This window comes from Haliotis cracherodii, unplaced genomic scaffold (assembly GCF_022045235.1).
Source record: "Haliotis cracherodii isolate W230 unplaced genomic scaffold, xgHalCrac1.p SCAF_3, whole genome shotgun sequence".
Lineage (NCBI taxonomy): Eukaryota > Metazoa > Mollusca > Gastropoda > Lepetellida > Haliotidae > Haliotis > Haliotis cracherodii.
This window is the reverse complement of record NW_027266286.1, coordinates 29,952,179-29,973,232: the sequence shown is the minus strand read 5'-3', so window position 1 is coordinate 29,973,232 and position 21,054 is coordinate 29,952,179. Positions and strand designations below refer to the sequence as shown.

At 40.5% G+C, this 21,054-nt stretch overlaps 2 pseudogenes; one reads left to right on the top strand and one right to left on the bottom strand.

The window, feature by feature from the left end:
• Window positions 1-3,345: 3,345 nt before the first annotated feature.
• Window positions 3,346-20,029, bottom strand: LOC139475808 (organic cation transporter protein-like; annotated as a pseudogene).
• Window positions 4,562-6,360, top strand: LOC139474787 (uncharacterized; annotated as a pseudogene).
• Window positions 20,030-21,054: the final 1,025 nt, after the last annotated feature.

Below are 21,054 nucleotides of genomic sequence, written 5' to 3'. Positions count from 1 at the left end.
AACAAACCTTCGTCACCTATGGATCTGTGGTGAATTGTTTTTTGTGAATCTGACAGTGATCATTTTGAAGATTAGAATTTGACACAAATCCGTTTCAACACTTGCATTATCATTTGCCGACCAGTGATGTGATGTGTATTCCTCATGTTTCCACCTATCCGTGAAGTTACGGTTGATAGTTATTCTAACCTTGATAAGTGGAACATATGTTAGTGATCCTGTGTTGCATTTTACAACCTTTCCTCTCGTTCCATCAAAGTGGAGATAATCTGGTGCAATCAAAGTTGTTGCAGATGTACCAGCATGCCAACTTGGGTGCTTGATGGCGTTACGCATCACCATCGCCTATTTCCTCATCACAACCAAATGTTAACAAATTCTGTCAGTTAATGATATATATGTGGTTACAGAAACTATGATAAATGTATATCTATGATTATTTATTGGAGGATTGACTATGGATTTGTTTCTCGGTTCATTGAGGTATGAATTGAAACCGATGTGTTTATAATTAAATTCGACAACGAAAACATGTGTTATCTACAATGGTTCAACCGAAAACAGTTGTATATATCACACCAGACAAAAATGACGCGATTGATAAACATTCCAGGTGTAGGCATACATACTGTGGCCCGTCATGAATCTGGTAATTGTTTAATTTATGCACATAACTTGACACGCCTACAAATTCAGTAGCCAAACAACGTTTATTGGACCTGTCAATCAAGCCAGGAGACGGGACTGCAACTGTCAGACTGTAACGAACCGGAACAAATATGTCCTGGTTTGAAATGACATGGTCAGATACCGCCATATTCAAAACAATAGTTCCCCGAGAAGGGGGTCACTCGAAAAAAGCAGGCGAGCGAGCCTGCACGTTTGCTGTTTCATTCATTGTCGGCCTTCAGTCTTAAAGGGTAGTTTGTACAATAAATATGCATGAACTTCGCGAAATGTCCTGTGCATGACGATACACGTGAGCAGAAAGGGAATTCCCTCGACTGTAATATTTGAATTCCCCAACATTCCGTAGTGATATAATTAGTCCGCTGCGGTGGGCCTGGCTTATTTCGGAAATTGAATGCAAGAACACGTGACCAATTCAGCTAATCCGAATGCTGGAATAACAATATACAAACGAAAATTTAATTATCATGCTATGAAACTAATAAACTATAACATTTTTAACACAACCAAGACTGTACTGTAAACCTTTAGGCTCATCAGTATCACGAATAAAGATTGATTGATTAGTAGTGAACAACTGAGAGGGGATGCTGACCATCGATAATCGACTGTAAACTTCTCCGCCCTTTTTCCTAATTTAGGCAAGAAAAATTTCTAATGAAGTCGACGATAGTCGAGTAAGGCGAGTAGCCTCCCTTAGATTAACAGTGATCGTCTGGAGTCTCGTCGCTGACTTAATCAAGGTTCTGGTGTTACAGCTATCTCTGTTATCAAGAATGTCAACAAGATCTTCTTCTGATAAAACGTCAAACCGTGAAATGCAACCGGAAGCAATTTTTTTATAGCAGACGAGAGTCAACATTCATCACGTGGAAGGTCAATACTGATAATGTGACGGATCAATATTCGAGGTCACTCACATGATTTGGGAGTCCAGATCGAAATGTATTGTTTCTTCACTGATCACGCATTAAGCAATGGAATCGGAAGATTCTGAATAGGAGTATTACAAATTTCAATGTAGCCCCCCCAAATCATGTGACCTACATTGACCTCGAATATTGATTGATATTGATCTGTATTGACCTGTCAAGTGATGAATATTGAGTTCCTAGTTATGGTTTTACGCCGCTTTTAGCAATATCCCAGCAATATCACGGCGGGTGACACCTGAAATGGGCTTCACACATGTGTATCAAACCTCGGTCTTCGGCGTGACGAGCTTCAACCACTAGGCTACCCCACCGCCCCTGATGAATATTGACTCTCCTGCTACAAAATAAGATGGCGTCTGGTATACTTACATATTACGGATGGCAACTACATTACTGATATGACGCAGAGGACGGTTTTATAGCTTCATAAACTTTAAAAATAATTTTTTGCATAACAAAACGAATGTTTTCTTTTGACGAGGTCAATATGCGGAAACAAGGGCCCTCGGACCTGACCCCCTCGCATAGTGCCTCGTCGAGAGTAATTATTTGTCTAATAATGCATCTTGACTGTGCTCTTTTATAGAATGAATAAATCATATTTGATGATAGTTGACCTTCAGTTTCCGAAATCTCGGCTGTGTAATTGAACGAATGACTTTTTTATTTTGGCTGCACCTTTGTGACATGAAGCAATTATTATTCCTCAGAAAAACTAGTAACACAATATATCAGATGTGATAATTAAATAATAATTAACATCTCACATCGTGATACAGAACATCCCAGAACATACCAGCAAAATAGATGTCCTGTATCCTAGGCCTGTTGTAAGAATCGACACATTAATATAGGATGGTTTGTAATGTGACCTGATTGATTGTATGTCATTGTTCCTGACGCCGTTGTAGAGTTCTTATGATGTCAGCTTAACAGGATGTTAGGATGTCATATGTAGCAAAGAAAAGTGTAGGAAATTATACCACGTAGCTTTGCAACCGGACGTTCTTTACGTTTCAGAGAGTAAAGTGCTAAAGTACTTCTATTTTGTATCGTGAACCATATTATGTTAATTTTAACAGCATATACAATACATTGTGACAATACATAAACACATTTATTCTTTTCCAAGTGTGAAATACAGGCAGTAAATCATAAGAAGCAGTCCAATTTAAATGTCACGTATAGGGCATGCATCTGGACAACAATACTGAAACAGGGAGAGATTATTAAGTATATCAATATCTGTGTACATACGCCAAAGCAGTCTGAGAACAGGATGCATAGAAGCAACCTGCTATAAACTATATATTGATGATGTATTGCATGCTGTTTTTCATTTTCTACTTGTCTATATTGACTTTTGCTTTATAGTTGTGTGTCTGTTGATTAACGCCGAAAACAACAATAATCAAGCTATATGACAGCGACCTGTTATGAATCGAATATTGAACTGGAAAAGCAGTGAGTGATTTCATGAGCAACAACTCACGCCATCGGGACACGCAGACATGCAACCAGCCACGTCACCGAGCCTGACCATTACGGTAAGCATAATGTCTATACGTAAACCTTCGAAAACACTGTAAAAATAATCATAAAAAAGTTTTCAAACTAAACATCCTTCCCATCTTTTTCTTCACACCTTTGTGATAAGAATACTGATTACATACAAGATTATCAGTGACGTTGACTTTAAAAATGCACATCAAGACCAACATCAACTATTGACTGGAGCTATTGGTTGTCTGTTTTGAGGTGGGTGATTCTCATCCACGTCTGTGGTATCAGCCATTGCAAGCAAAGAAAGGCCTTGTTGCTTTTCTGTAAAAAAAAAAATTGTACATATTTCAACAAAGTTAATGGTCGCCACCATTTTTAATATTCATATTTGATGTTTAAACTTACGTAATACTATCAACGTGATTGATAAACCTCGAATCGAGATTTGGAAATTTATTGATAAGGTGTCCAAGATTTATTCCGATGAAAATAATTTTTTATGAAGAATTATCGTATGTGTGCCTGGACAGTCCATTGACTCACGAAACTATATTTTCATACAATATAACTATCTCAAAGGATATAAACATACCTTCTTGATTTGTGGACCTGTGTGTAATGGTTTTTCTGTGGATATAACATAGCCAATGTTAAAATATATATGTATGTCGCAGGTTAAGTTTTACTAATATTTTAATTATGTCACCAACTTGTTTCCATATCTAATATTGGCTTGAACAGGCCATCTTAACTGTGGTCTGTGAGGTACATCCTGGGCCCTGGCACATGCAGTCCCTGCAAATGATGTAGAGGCAGATCACATGACTGTCCTCTATAAAGACTGCATGTGTTAGGAACCCAGCACACACCATGCCGGACCACCAAGCCATGTAACATGTGATTTTGTTATAATTACAGGTATGTTGAATGGGTTGTGTGAATGCCTTTAATCTTTTTTTTGATTGAAATAGGTTCATTCTTGTGTGAATTATATTAGTCCAGATATCTACTATGTTATTGATATTCATTTCAATAATGAAACAGTTGACTGTTTTATTATTGAAGTGAATATCAATAATATGGTAGATGACTGTTTTATTATTGAAATGAATATCAATAATATAGTAGATAACTGTTTTACTATGGGAATGAATATCAATAATATAGTAGTTAAAAACAACTACATGGTCAGCATGTGTTAGGAACTGAAGACACACCATGCCGGACCACCAAGCCATGTAACATGTGATTTTGTTATAATTACAGGACTCATCATAAATAAAACATCAGCCCAGAACGAGAACTTTGTTGTTCCTGTGACATTATGGCGCCCAACGTGGGGCTGATGTAGGAATGAAGACCTGTGGCTTGTGTGGCCGTGACGTCATCGTATCCCTGTGGTTGTAATCACAGCAGCTGCAGTCTCCGCATGGATGGAGCAATTCTTTTCTCGTGTTGAGATATTCAGTTGGAAGTGGTAGGGCCCGTACCCCATGGGGAAATTATGATTGACATCGCCGGCATCATGTGTACACTCGCGTTATCGCGTTCGCGTTCCTAAGTTGGTTGTTGGTGTTTTGGTTGTTTTTTCTTTTTGTGCCAGGACAATAACTTTCTGTTCACCGACTTCGCTGAGGGGCAAGTGACTTTATACTTTTCATTGTGTTTGCTTGACATTGTGATGTCAGCATGTGACTTTGCATTACCTTTGCTTGATATTTTTGTCAGCATGTGACATTGTTCTCGTCGGCAAAGTGAGGATTGAGTTTGTGTATGTTCATTCTTGATTATGAACCTAGCATGGCCATTTGAAATGTTTGTTGTTCGATTTTGTTATTTTTTTACTGTGAATTCCGTTTTTGGAATACCTTTGTGTGATTATTTTGTTAGCGTACTATAATCTGGGTGTTTAAAACAAATTCAGGTAGAAGTTTACTGTGAGTAAAATGGAAAGAATGAATCTTTGACTGTATGGAAGGTTTATCTGCACTGCATTTTCACTCGATATCCCTTAACAAGTATTGCAATAATACTCACTGACACATTTTATATTGACTGATTCAAATTGATGCCATTAATAATGACTTGTTTGTTTTCAGACAGCAGCTTGGTCCAGCATTTATAATTGTGAACTTCATGGATATATTTTCACTTCTAATGCTTGAGAAAGTCTTTGTTGTATTACTCTATTTGTTGATTACCCGTGCAGCCATGGCTACTGGTGGGAAAGAGGACTGGGAAGGCTTGAAGGAGGAAGCGGGGCACATTGGCCGTGAGGATCTCCAGAAAATGATCAGGTTTATGGAAACATCTGGCTACCGTGTGCTTCCACCAAGTTCAAAACCTCACCGGGTGGCAAGTCATTCCTTTTCTTCTTCACCTAGTACACATTATGTGCAGCCACCTCGTATTTCAACATTTTCTGGCAGTGATGCTAAGGGGGAATCATCCTTCGAGAGTTGGGTTTTTGAGGTCAAATGCTTGCTTAGAGATAGATTATCCCACTTCCATCCTAACTCAGGCTGTTCGGAAATCTCTTAAAGGGGAGGCTGGAAAAGTTGTTCTCTTACTTGGAGAATCTGCCTCAGTTGAGGAAATCTTGGCTAAACTGGATAGCATATATGGTGTTGTTAGTTCAGCTGATGCACTTCTTCAGGATTTTTTCACTGATTGTCAGAAGGATAGTGAGTCCATGGCAACGTGGGCTTGTAGGCTTGAGGACACATTGATGAAAGTTAAGATGAAGGGCGACTTCATAAATGAAGGATCAGGGGATTGCATTTTAAAGACAAAGTTTTGGAGTGGTTTAAAAAATGACAGGCTTAAGGATGCCACGCGTCACAAATTTGATGATTGTGCAGATTTTGATTCTCTGCTTCGTGTTGTTCGAGAAACAGAACAAGAGCTCACTGGGTCTAATAGGGTTAAGGACTCTAAACAGAAGAAGCCTCAAGTTCATTCTCAGGTTGTTGATGCACATATATCTCAATACTTGAAGGATATTATCAAGAGATTAGAGAATTTAGAGAAAAACCAGATAACTTCAAATCAACATAAATCATCAAAATTGGAGAAGGATGTTGGGGAGATTGTAACTAGATTAACAAAACTTGAGTCCAAAGTTGGACAAGTTACTCAATCTGGTAGTAACTCTGGAAATTCTAGTTCACGTTGTAGTGGCCATGGTCGTGGTAGAGGTATGGTCAGTAACCGGGCTTTAAACCAATCTTGACTTCTGTTGAGGAGCAAACAGACGTCACTGATACTTACAGCTCCAATGACTTGTATTCTAGGATAGTTGGTCCACGTGTAGAGGCTAATGTCTTTGTTAATGGCAGGGAATGTTTGGTCTTGCTTGATACAGGTTCACAGGTAACAACCATTGCAGAAACGTTTTATTATGAGCACATGAATGATCTTGAGTTGCGCAGTCTGGAAGAGTTTCAATTGGAAGTGAGTGTTGCAACTGGTAACAAGCTGCCATATTTAGGTTATATTGAGGTTCCTATTGGCGTTGCATTTGATACTAGAACGTATGACATTCCAGTCTTGGTAGTTGGGGATACAGAGTTTAATGCTAGAATTCCTGTGATTCTAGGTACCAATGCTCTCAAACTATTTCGCCATTGTCCACTGGATGTTGTCTCTGAACCTTGGCAGGCAATCTTGGCATATTTGAATGCCAGTGTAGGTATTGTCAGGTCTACCAGTAAGCATTCCTTTTCACTTAAGCCCATGGCAGTTGCTACATTGAGAGGCATAGTCCATACCCAGTCAGGCAGAATTACCGCTGTTACCGAACAGTTAGATAATGGCAGTTCACCTCAAGGGTTAGGTATCTGTCCAAGGGTAGTAGAAATAGGAGCTCAAGGCACAAGTACTGTAGTTCATGTCAAAGTTTGTAATTTATCTGCAAGGGTTATTACACTCCCAGGTAGAGCTAAGCTGTGTAATTTGCAGGAGGTTCAGGTGATGGATTGTTCACCGTTGAACTTAGACAAGTTTTCTTCTGGTACTGTTAAAGAAAATCCTCCCGTTACCATTGATTTAGAGGGCAGTCCACTGTCATGTGAACAGAAACACAAGGTCGAGTGTATGCTTAGTCATTGGTCAGACATTATGTCTCAACATTCATTGGATTTAAGGCATACTACAACAGTCCAACATGAAATAAACCTCACCGATGATAAACCATTTAAGGAGCCATACCGTAGGATACCCCCAGCCTTATTTGAAGAAGCAAGGTAACATCTTAAAAACATGCTTGAGTGTGGAGCCATTCGTGAAAGTAGTAGCCCTTATTCTTCAAACATTGTCTTAGTACGCAAAAGGGACAACGGTCTGAGAGTATGCATTGACATGAGAAAACTTAATGCTAGGACTATTAGAGATTCATATTCTTTACCCAGGATAGATGAAACTCTTGATTGTCTTGTTGGTTCTCGGTGGTTCTCCAAGCTTGATTTGAGCTCTGGCTACTGGCAAGTAGAGTTAAAAGAACCGGATAAGGAAAAAACAGCATTTTCTGTAGGTCCTCTCGGCTTCTATGAGTGTAATAGAATGCCATTTGGGTTGACAAATGCACCAGCAACTTTTCAGAGATTGATGGAAAGATGTATGGGGGATTTACACCTTAAGGAATGCTTGATCTATACTACTCAAAATTTGATAAGGATCACTAGGTGATATGTGTGTAAGTTACCACAAACATAACAAAAGACATGACTCTGACTCAGAAACGTGTTTAATCATGTTATGAATGAAAATGCATGAACGGCATGAACTTGTATCAATATGGAATGTTTGAAATCTGCAAACACCAAAAGGCATTTCATTAAAAAATGCAAACAAGAGAAAGAATTACACAGTTATGAGGGATAGTCCATCATTACACTAGTCGATGAAGTGCCAATATCGAGTATGACCTCCCCTTGCATCAATGACGGCCTGACAACGTCGAGATATGCTGTCAATAAGCACCCGGATGTTCCCAATGGGAAGGTTGTTCCACTCTTCCACGAGGGCATGTCCGAGCTCTGCCAAAGTCGTGGGTTGTGCTCTACGGCGTGAAAGGGCAACCTGCAGCATGTTCCAGACATGCTCAATCGGGTTCAAGTCCGGCGAGCGCGCTGGCCAATCCATGCGGACAATTGTCTCCTGCTCAAGGTACTGCTCAACCACCCTGGCGCGATGAGGACGGGCGTTATCATCCATCAGGATGAACTCAGGGCCAACAGCACCAGCGTAGGGTCTGACGTACACATCGAGGATCTCATCCCGGTACCTCACCCCCGTCATTGTTCCTCTCTCCAGGACATGAAGATCTGTCCTTCCATCTCTGTTGATTCCACCCCAGACCATGATGGAACCACCACCATAACGGTCATGTTCACTGATGTTGGCATCATGGAAACGTTCACGTTGTCGTCGCCACACCCGCTGCCTCCTGTCTGTAAAGTCCAAACAATACCTGGACTCATCGGTGAACAGAACTGGAACCCAATCGTTCCGTGTCCAAGTGACATGATCTTCAGCCCATTCCAATCGCTCCCGCCGGTGTCGAAAAGTCACATGCCCTTCTCGAGTAGAGACCTGCATTGTGAAGACGATTCCGTATCGTCTGAGTGGACACATTCACCCCCGAGGCGTTCAGGAGGTCGTTACGTAGGCTGGTTGCTGTCCAGAAGGGATGACGTCGTGCCTGAAGAGCCACAAAATGATCTTGGCGTTGGGTTGTCGACCTCTGACGACCACCCCCATGTCGGTGTGCTGCTGTACCAAAATTTTGCTGTCGGGACCAGGCCCTGCTTACAACACTCTGGCTGACGTTTAGTGCACTGGCAACGTCATGTTGTGAATAGCCAGCATCAAGCATTCCAATACATCTGCCCAGTTATTCTGTCGTCAGGCGACACCTTACGCGTTGAGGGGGCATTGCGTAGATAAACGTAGTGTAAACACACAATTGAGTTTACAGTTTCACAATGAATCAGACACCGTTGCCTGATTGGAAATCGTGCAATGGTAGCAAAAGCATGAACTGTGATGTGAAACGCATTTCCCATGGCATGAAATGCACGTGCACGTGTGTTGGAGACCTTTTTGATTTCACTTGAACACAATATTGCCAGTTATGCAGTTATTTTGTTTTTTATTAAGAAAAATATCTACGATCCTTATCAAATTTTGAGTAGTATATATTGATGACATCATTATTTTCTCACAAACGTTTGAACAACATTTGGAGAGAGTAGAGGCTGTTTTTCAGAGGTTGCGAGAACATGGTCTAAAGTTGAAACCTTCAAAGTGTGAGCTTTTCAGAAATAAGGTTAAATACCTAGGGCATATTGTGTCATCACAGGGTGTAGAAACAGATCCAGAGAAAGTGGAAACACTGATAAATTGGCCAATTCCTAAGAACATTAAAGAGCTACAGAAGTTTCTGGGTTTCACCGGTTATTACCGTAGATTTGTCGAGAACTATGCCAGGATAGCGAAACCTTTGACCGATTTACTTCTTGGGAATCTGCAGAAAGGAAAGCCAAAACAGAAGGGAATATGGACTTGGAATAGCAAACAGCAGAAAGCTTTTGATACACTGATACAGTGTCTTAAATCACCTCCAGTGCTAGCCTATGCAGACTACACTTTACCTTTTATCATTAACATAGATGCAAGTATGGAAGGTCTAGGGGCAATAGTTTATCAAGTTCAGGATGGTAGGGAACGTGTGATAGCATACGCCAGTAGAGCACTTAGGAAACCTGAGAGAAATTACCCAGCTCATAAGTTGGAATTCTTGGCGCTAAAGTGGGCTGTGTGTGACAAATTCCATGAGTATCTGTATGGAAGTCGTTTTGAAGTAAGAACGGACAACAATCCCCTTACATATGTTTTGTCAACAGCCAAGCTGGATGCAACTGGTCATAGGTGGCTAGCTGCTTTATCCACTTATGATTTCAAGATTGTCTACCGTGCAGGGAAAATCAACAAGGATGCTGATGCATTATCTCGTCACCCTCAGTTTTCTCAGCATATTCAGGCAGATGTAGTAAAAGCAGTTTGTTGCTGTCAGACCGTGAATGCTGTTAGGTGTTTGACTGTTAGTCTAGCTGTTGAGGAAAGCAAAGTCCCTTTTAATCATGTTGATTGGGCATTTGAACAATCTAAGGATCCGGATATAGCTAGGGTTGCAGGTTTTGTTTTGAACGAGAGAAAACCTACGTCACGTCAATTGAGTAAGGTGACTGACACAGTCCGTAGACTCTTAGGACAATGGTCTAAGTTTGTTTTGAGGGATGGTGTCCTCTTCAGGAAGAGGTGGCATCAAAACAGTTTAGGACATCAGCTTGTCTTACCAAAGCAATGGCAAAAACTTGTTCTTGATGCACTGCATGATGATATGGGTCAAGGACGCGATAGAACATTGGATTTAGCACAATCACGATTCTATTGGCCTGGTTTAACCAGTGATGTGGATAGAAAGGTACGTTGTTGTGGGAGATGCATCAGACGAAAAAATTCTCCAAACCAAGTTGCTGCTCCATTAGTTAATGTGACTACTAGTCAACCCATGGAGTTGGTTTGTATAGATTACCTCTCACTAGAGGAAGCTAGGGGCTGTGGTAATATCCTAGTTATCACTGATCATTTTACTAGGTTTGCACAGGCTATTCCTACCAGAAATCAGACTGCTAACACAACAGCCAAGGCATTGTTTGATTTTTTCCTTCATTATGGATTTCCAGCTCGGCTGCATAGTGACAAAGGACGCAACTTTGAATCTAAGGTCATTAGAGCTTTGTGCAGGCTTGCAGGTACAGTTAAGACTAGCACCTCACCATATCATCCTATGGGAAATGGTATGGTAGAACGGTTTAATCAGACTCTCCTCAAAATGCTAGGTACTTTGGAGGACAATCAGAAGGAAAATTGGACAATGTATGTTCCAGCTCTCGTACATGCATACAATGCTACCAGACATGATAGTACAGGCTATTCACCTTTTTTTCTTATGTTCGGGCGCCATCCACGTTTAGCTTTGGATGCTTTTCTTGGTATTGGTTCTGAAGATTGGCAAGAAAGTTCTGGGACAGATTATGTTTCACAATTGAAGGAAAGGTTGAATTTTGCTTGCAAGGTTGCTTCCGCAGAGTCGGGAAAGGCTGCCAGTCGGCACAAGAAGAGGTATGACCGTAGAGTGAGGGAAGCTGTTCTTTCTGAAGGTGACGGGGTTCTTGTGAGAAATGTAGGTTTTAAGGGAAAACATAAGTTAGCAGATTTTTGGTCGCGTGAGTCTTATGTTGTTCTTCACCAGCCCAACCGAGACATCCCGGTATACATCGTCAAAAGAGAAGATGGACAAGGCCCCACAAAAACTTTGCACAGAAATATGTTGCTTCCTTACATGTCTCTTCCAGTTTGACATGAGCAGGAACCTAGGCAAAGTCAACCAAGTCAATGTGAGAATCCTTGAATCCGATCATTCCTCGACGGAGGACAGTGATTGCGAGGACATGGTAGTTTTCTCTGTTGGGGGTGGTCATGGAAACCATGATATTTCCATCACTTCATCTTCCACTGAGACGGATAATACTGCATCACAGATTTCCAATGATGTCAATGTTGGAAATACAACTCAGGAACAGAATATGGCTCTTGATCCAAATGTAAGTCCATTTGTTCCACGGCGATCCAGTCGTGAAAGAAGACCACCTGTCTGGTTCAATGATGGCAACTGGGTCATGCAGCATCAGGCTGATACTGAAATCTTTGTCTGATTTCTCAAGTTGTTCAGACAATTTTTGTATCTATGTGCTAATTTGTTGGTTTTTATTTTCAGATGCTGTTCGTATTTGAAATGTCAGGGACGACATTTTACAAAAGGGGGGAAGGTGTCGCAGGTTAAGTTTTACTAATATTTTAATTATGTCACCAACTTGTTTCCATATCTAATATTGGCTTGAACAGGCCACCTTAACTGTGGTCTGTGAGGTACATCCTGGGCCCTGGCACATGCAGTCCCTGCAAATGATGTAGAGGCAGATCACATGACTGTCCTCTATAAAGACTGCATGTGTTAGGAACCCAGCACACACCATGCCGGACCACCAAGCCATGTAACATGTGATTTTGTTATAATTACAGGTATGTTGAATGGGTTGTGTGAATGCCTTTAATCTTTTTTTTGATTGAAATAGGTCCATTCTTGAGTGAATTATATTAGTCCAGATATCTACTATGTTATTGATATTCATTTCAATAATGAAACAGTTGACTGTTTTATTATTGAAGTGAATATCAATAATATGGTAGATGACTGTTTTATTATTGAAATGAATATCAATAATATAGTAGATAACTGTTTTATTATGGAAATGAATATCAATAATATAGTAGTTAAAAACAACTACATGGTCAGCATGTGTTAGGAACTGAAGACACACCATGCCGGACCACCAAGCCATGTAACATGTGATTTTGTTATAATTACAGGACTCATCATAAATAAAACATCAGCCCAGAACGAGAACTTTGTTGTTCCTGTGACATGTATATGACAGTGATCATTTAGAAATATGTTTAATTGTTATTCTAAACATGAGTAGTGTGAATTGTTCCAAAGCTCAGGCGTTTACACTGTTTCCTTCTTTCCTTCTTTCCTTCCTTTTCATTTACGTGGAGAAAATCTGGTGAGAGCCTCCCGTTTTCCTGAACTACAATATTGTTACCTGCCAAACTTGATCCCGTCCTCAATGGTCTCCGGAAGGTCTCTGTTGAGTGTTTCCGGCAGGAGTAAGGACAAAAGACCTGCCAAGACGGCCAGACCGCCAAACATTAAAAGTGGCAGGGCGCGGCCAAAGTCCCCGTCAACCAACTTGCTCTGTTAATTGAGTAATTCGTATTGTTAAACAGTGACCATGTAACCAAATTCATTGAGTACCAGAATTATTACAGCAATTATGACGGTACGACAATCGAATATAACCCTTTCACTTCAAACAAAATGTAGATTCAGTTCTTGTGGCCAAGAGTGATCAAAAGTATATTTTTTATGCAAATATGCTACATGTTAAACAAATGGGCTTGAATTCAAATGGTTGAATAAACTTGGACATAGAAACAACTGCTACAGTGACGAAATTTTATTTTTGGGTTGAATAATTCGTACTCACTCACCCACTTAAACCATAACTATGTTCTCCAGTTTAGTAACTCAAACATGAGTCACACTTCGTACGTTTGGACATGGATGGCAAGGATTATCTGCTTGCAATACGTACCCAGTCTGCTATATACGGTGCTATCATGCCTCCTACCCGGGCCAAGGAGGAACTGGCGCCGGTGGCAGAGTGGCGAATTACTGTTGGGAACAGCTCTGAGGAGAAGATATAGATGATGGCAAAGCCTGCTGTTGCCCCAAGCTTCCCTATCATAGCCAGCAGCACGGTGACCCATTGTAAAGCTACAATGCGAAACGCTTTGTAAATACTTTCAATACATTCAGTAAGTTGTAAACGACAACAGTATCATGACATGGACGTTTGGTGAGAAATAAAAGTTCAAGCATCAAACTTCAAGCATGGCAAAAACACCTAGAATTTGACACTTGATATACTCATCGCTTGACAGGCTTCGCGTTCAATGGCAAAGATGCGCCATTGAGGCGCTTTGAAAGGGAATTAGTGTAACGGTTTGACATAGAGAGAGGTAAATCCATGTCTACATACACCGATCAGCATATAGGATGGTGAAGATGGTAAGGATGCAGGACACTCCTCCTATTAACATAGATGCACAGTGCATGACCTTTCTCCCCAGTTTGTTGAGCAGTCCCTATACAAAAGCACAGGCCGGTAATTCCACCAGGCCTACCAGCAGGAAGTTGAGGTGGAGGCTGCCTGCCCCAAGGTTGTCTGAGTTGAGGGACAGTCCATAGTACACCATGCTGGCCACCATCCTTGATGCAAGTTTCAAACATGTAGTATATGGGATCCATTTTTCCATTAGAGTGTACAACATACTCTTGGTTATCGCAGTTTCAACCATTTGCATATTAACATAACCGTTAAGCTATATATGCTCCTTGATATTTCCCTTAAGTTGATCAAGGGAAGAATCCATAAACTAAATGACAATAGACAGGTTAGTTGACATGAACATGCACGATGCATGACATAATGATGGCATTAAAAATTGTTATTTGTAAATATAATTTCTATCATTACAATGAGAAATAGAATGGCCGAATACCACATTACCAGTTAAAGAATATAATAAGAGTTCGTGTACACATGACTGGAGTGGTGAAGAGATGCAAGAAGCTGCCCTTGGGTTTGTTGTCATCATGTGTTTCAGCCTCTGTCTTCTCTTGCTGTTCAAACAGGTTTTCAGGTAACTTGACTTTGTTCACGTCTGCTGCGCGACGAATGATCACTTCTGCTTCCTGATACCGGAACTCGTTCATCAGCCATCTTGGAGATTCTGGAATGAGCCTGTAAAGAAGATCAAATATTCTTCTTAAGATGAATCAAATACCTGTCATAGCCCAACCTCTAAAACATTTCACCTATGCTTTGTTTGTTTGTTTGGGTGTTTGTTTTGTTTAACACCGCACTCAACAATATTCCAGCTATATGACGGAATCTGTAAATAATCGCGTCTGGACCAGACAATCCAGTGATTGACATCATGAGCATCGATTCACGCAATTGAGATCGTTGGCATGCATCAACCAAGTCCGCGAGCCTGACCACCCGTTCCCGTTAGTCGCCTCTAACGTCAAGCATAGTCGCCTTTTACGGCAACCATGGGTTGCTGAAGACCTATTCTACCCCGGATCTCCACGGGTCCTTCGTCTATGCCATTGCAAACTTTCCTTCAACAAATGAAAAGAAATCATTAGGTTGCTTTACAGTATAACATAAGGCCAATTATCTCAATTCAGTTATTAGCTTAAGGATATTTATCTGTTCATTTTCAAACAGACGGTGTTTTTGCAGAAGGTGTATTATCTTTTATGGTTTACATTTAGGTTAGAACAATTTGAAAGTTCAGCTCTTGGAGCTATAAATGTTATTATCAACACACTATTTAACACTGACCACCAGTAAATGAGGAAGAAGGCGATAGGAATGGACATGGCCAGCTCCAGCGTATGCCAGTCTCGGATGAAGTAGGCAACTGCGGACAACATCGTCATGCCAAGTGCGAAGAACACCTCGATAATTATCCCCGTCCATACACGCTTAGAGGGACCTACTATCTCCATACCTATTAATATATTAGAGTAAAATTCATTTTGATATTCCAAAGTTACTCGTTTCTCAGAAAACAAATACCCATACGACTTTGTTGTTCCACATTATTACTGCATGTTCTAATTACAAATGCCGACAACTTTGATGAAGTATTTTATACTGTTTGAACTGCAACGGTACTTTTATCTCGAATTTTCTGTATCATATATAACACAACCATGCATTTGGACAACTAGCTAGTGGTACAGCTGGTTGTAGGGCTTGTGAGTGTTGAAGGCCACACCAGCAATTTTGCAATTATTGGCGAGGGTATAGGATAGGGATGCAGTAATGGTACTGATTGTGGCAGAGTTGATTTAAGGTAGTATAGTAGATAGTGATGATCACGATCCATGCTTAGAATCCTGCCAGATCACAACAGACAGACCTCTTGATCGCATTGAAGACAAAAACTTCCTCCTGTCAGGCAAAAGGAACAAGCTGCCTCAGGACATAAAGTCTTCCCTGCTACAATCTGTTACATCGCAGCTGAAGACAAATCGCAGCTGAAGACAAGCAATGTACGCTTAGAACATATTTATGAGCTATTTAAATGGACTCGTATGGTAGTTGTAGTGGTGGTAGTAGTAGTGGTAGTAGTAGTGGTAGTGGTAGTAGTAGTAGTAGTAGTAGTAGTAGTAGTAGTAGTTATTTAAGACACAGTATACTGACTCCGAGCTGATCCGTGCTTTTTTCAACCCTTAATGTCGTGTCCTGTGTCAGACAGGGTAACAAGTATATAACGCCTCTTTTGTACCCATATGGAGAATCGAACCCGGATATTCGGCGTGACTAGTGAACGCTTTAACCACTAGGCTAATCCATCGCACTTGAGCACGTTAACTTGAAACATGAAAAGACTTGGAAAATACCTGTCGACACCCAGTTAACGGTACACGTCCTTTAGCAAATCTTGTAATCGACAGAAATCTGCGCGGCAGTCGCCATGTTGTTTATGAACAGGATGTCGCTATGCCATTTTAATTGAACTGTGCACAGTCTCGTTAGGCAAGCCAAGATATAACTCAGAAATTCCAGCCTAGTTTGGCAAGGGTGGAAACTGGACTTCAGTTAACATCCTTGTCTCAGGAACATGTAGTATTGCAGTCGTTGCGTGTATTGGACGCTGGCAGCTTTGGTAACAGTACTATGACAGTATTTTAGGTAATTTGATTAGCATGTACCCATTACGAAACAAGTGGTAAAGATTCCGGTTGCCGAGGCACCGTTGATAAAGCGTAGGATGGCGAACATGACGAAGTTGCTGGACCAGTTGAGGATGATTCCCCCAGCGATGAGGGACACAATTCCCAGATAAAGAGCCTTCTTCCGCCCGATCCTTGCAAAACAAACGGCAAAGAAATGTACAATGTCTATGCACCGGAATTACTCCTAGCTAAGTTGGGCGTTATTCAGGAGATCTGGTATACTTTGAACAAAACGTTAAGATCGTTTGGCAATGGAGAAGCCCATGATTATCATGATCGAAACCAAAACACTGAACAAAAGAAGTCAAATGTTCAGAAATTAACCATGTACTGACAACTTTTCCAAATGCGAGAGTCTTCGGGGTTTTAGGGAAGCACGAATATTCGACATTTTCTGCTTTTCGTTGTGGACAACAATAATTTGATAGTTAAAAGCGACAAAATCCTTTCCATAATCATGAATATTATCTGATAGAGTAGGCGTATCCTGCCCCACCAGAATGGGGACTAGCATCTTATACAATATTGGTCACTGATGCATCAAATTTGGAACCACTCCCATTCCGTGTGCCATTTCCTTTTGAATCCTTAAGCCTTGAATGCGGTAATCCTAATTAAAAACCTTTGGAGCAAGTCTCGCATATTGCTCATTGAAATCGTCATGCACCATTGTACATTAATAGTACCACAAAAAGATATTCTGGGGACTTTGTATAAAGATTAGGTATTTTTTCAGCTACTACTACAAAACAGGATAACTAAAGCTTTTTTTATGGAAACACCTTGCAACAATGTAATTTTGGTGGCTGGCAATTACTTTATTTTCAACAGTCAAAAGTTATTTTTACAAGGATTTTCGGATACAATTTATTTTTTTCGATAAATTGCCAGAACTTTTGTGCAAGTTATAATGTCAACTTCTTTGTTTAACATGTTTATTATTTGACTAAAGATTATATGGACTCACTTGTCGCCCAGGGCTCCAGAAGCAAATGCCCCAAAGAAGCACCCACCCATGAAGATCATTGTAGTGTGAGTTGCAAGTATGGCGTCGTCACACACAAAACTAAACTGAATGAAACAGTACGATCTGTCAACATTGTATCATAAAGTCGTTCCAGAAGGTATGTGAAATAAAAGCCTGTGGCCTGTGTCACAGTACCTAGAATTTCTGATCTTGTAGTTTATCATAATATTCTCTAGGATGCCTTGCCAAAGAAACTATGTACATGTACGTGCTATTCGTGTATCATTAATCCTTCCTGGAATAAACATACTTAATAAACCAAAGCCAAATCCAAATTCCACAGCATCAGCAATTACCATTCTTGTGATTTGTTAATCAATTTTGTGGAGGCCTTGGTAAAGAAACCATACATCAGATAGAAGTGGAAGCAAACCATACATCAGATAGAAGTCGAAGCAGTTTTAGTTGAACCAGTGCCACATCACCAGGAATGTGGTTTGTCATAATATTTTCCGTGGCGCCTTGGCAAGCAAACCATACGTGTGCTTCAAGTTGTGTATAAAATGATCTCAACGCGTGACTTAGAAAATGGTTTACCTCCATTGAGGCAGTGTACTCGAACACTGACTTGTCATACACCCACTTCTTACAGCCGACCACTGTACGGTTGGCGCCCACATTGGTGATGTTATCAATGTCACGGTAGATGTGACAACGGTCAAGCTGCAGTTTGCCGTCTCTTTTGACGTAGGGGATGGTAGCGTTGATAAGATGGGCGTGGTTGACAGACTGTACATCGTAGGTGTCGTTGTTGTAGCCGGGGATGGCGCACCTGTAGGACAACGGACAGAAGATCACCAAGTATTGCGTTAAACTTTAATCACTGCTCAGTGTCACTTAACATGGACACGCTCTGGAGATAAATTGTCATTAAAGTCAATGTTATAAGGTTATATAAGCCAAAGGTAGAACACTGCACTGGTCATCGCGGTTCGAAGTGGCCACATCGATCATGCAGGAAACAGACAAATAGTGGTATTCATGACTAACTGCATACTGTATACTAACTGAAGAATGAGGAAGGATTTAACAGTTTGTGAACATTTGATCGGAGAGCTTTATCTTGATCATCATGCTTTGGAGCTTGAACTGAGAATTGTTCGTTGTGTCTCGTCACAACGTCGCCGTTGTTTCAACAACTTAAATGATCATACCTGCTGTTGCAACCTGCTTCTTTGGATTCTTGCCGTTGTGAATACAAGATTTCAGTTTTTCAAATGGGCCAGTTATGCACATTTTGTCCTGATATAAGTACATGTAAGTCATAATGGGGTATCTGAGGCACTTGCATAATAATTCCTGTTAACACTTCAAATTAAATGTTAACACATCACAATTTAACAAATGATACATCATTATAGGGAAGATCACCTAGCATGTATGGAGTCATCTTCCCGAGGCAAGCGTGTACACTAGCCTATATCAAAACCTAGTATCTTCCCTTGCACATCTAGGCCACTTTTCTTGGCTCGACCCTGGCGCCACCTCGCGTACATCAGAGTTGTGCCCCTTGTAATCAAAACGCGATATGCAATCAGATACCTGTTCTTATCTCGTAGAGCTTCACAAAGATAGGCGACGACCTAGTCGATCAGATAACGAACACATTCGCGAATTCATCCCGGACACAAAAACATAGGCAATCGTTGGGGGTTTAAAAGAAGAAAAAGACATATTCGTGTCAACCAGTCGTGGATGCTGATTTTGTCAAACGTTCTCAAACATATTTAGCACAGGAAAGTGGGCTTGATGTGGCAAGGGTGGAAACAAGACTTTGATAAAAGTTATTTTGGTTATCGAAGCTATGATTGGATATACCCGATTCACGTTCAGTTACAGATAGGCAAAGTGCATTAACCAACATTCAGTAAATGATGTAGTGTAATCTTGATTAAAACAGTTTCTGCAACCACAAATGCGTTCTCAATGCAAGGACTGACAAAAGATATATTACAGCCTTGGACCTGTGTATGGACTTGCACAGATATCCTTCTACTACAGCCAATACAATGCTATTATATAAGAGTTTAACATTTCGGGTGTAAAATGTTGATTCCGAATTTGAATAACTACACAAGTTGATTAAATAAACGCGATGTCGTGAAGTCATTACACACTTAAGTATAACCTTTAAAGTTGCTAGAATATTTCATATGCATTACTCAACCATATTCAATGTATGATCATTCAAGTAAACTTGCTCGGTTGACCAACTCACCTGTGATCTGGAACGTTGAGGAGGAACACGCTGATCATCATCCTGCTACCAAAGGTGAGTCCAGGAAGACACAGGAGAAAGTACACCCATTTCTGATAGCGTCCAAACTCCCCCAGGTGCCGCAGAACATCGTCGAAGTTCAGTCTCATCTTTCATGAGCTGATCGCATCCGCGCCTTTTCCTGCTTATGCTTTCCCGCACTAAAAAATGACACCACAGGTACGACTAACGTCCAACCATTAGCAAGCTGTCTGTCCCCACTTGCATTTAATTAGCTAGGCTGCGAAGCAAGCAGAGAAATGTCTTGAATGTATTGAAGCATTTCCAGTATGGACTAGAAATACACTGTGTAGCGTGACGTCCAGGCCATATTTACGTGAATGGTCACAATCAAGGATTAATGTAGAGTATATATCACTTAATTATTTTATCAAAGCGGGTACAATGTGGGTAGTGATAACCACACACACACACACACACACACACACACACACACACACACACACGTTACGGGTGGACAGAACAAGGAGAGATCACACAACAATTTAAAAACAATTTAATTCTGCCAGTCGAATCAAACAACACACGATACAGAAGCGGCAAGAGCAAGTATCAATGATCACAATATAAAACTCTTACTTCATGCTGAAATATTCATTCTTATCCCAACAAGATCCATTGAATGTTCACATATTCGATTGTACTCCATTTGTTGAACAAAGTTCACATATGATCGACATGGCATATAAAATTAAAGTTTCAAATATTGCCGACATGGCAGATAATTTCACACCCAATCACGACCTGCGAACTGACCACTTTGTCTTCATCTAGCTTAAAGAGACAAATAGCCAAGCTTACCAGGGCTTAGATACAGACAATGTGAAGGTGTGTAATTGGTCAGTGTTAATCACTCGCAATCTCTACACAAGCAATATGATATATTAAAAAGTGTAAATATACATTTCATGAAAACTAAATATATTTAATATATTCTTCATGAAAAGAAAATATACATATATAATGGATTCTATTTACACAAACACAAAATTTATGTTATATATTAATCAATCCTCGTTAGGATTCCTGGTTAGGTTTTTGACCGCCGCCAAGATCCGGGTTAGAATTGGTCTTCAGCAATCTATGCTTGGCGTGAGAAGCAGCTCGTGAGCTA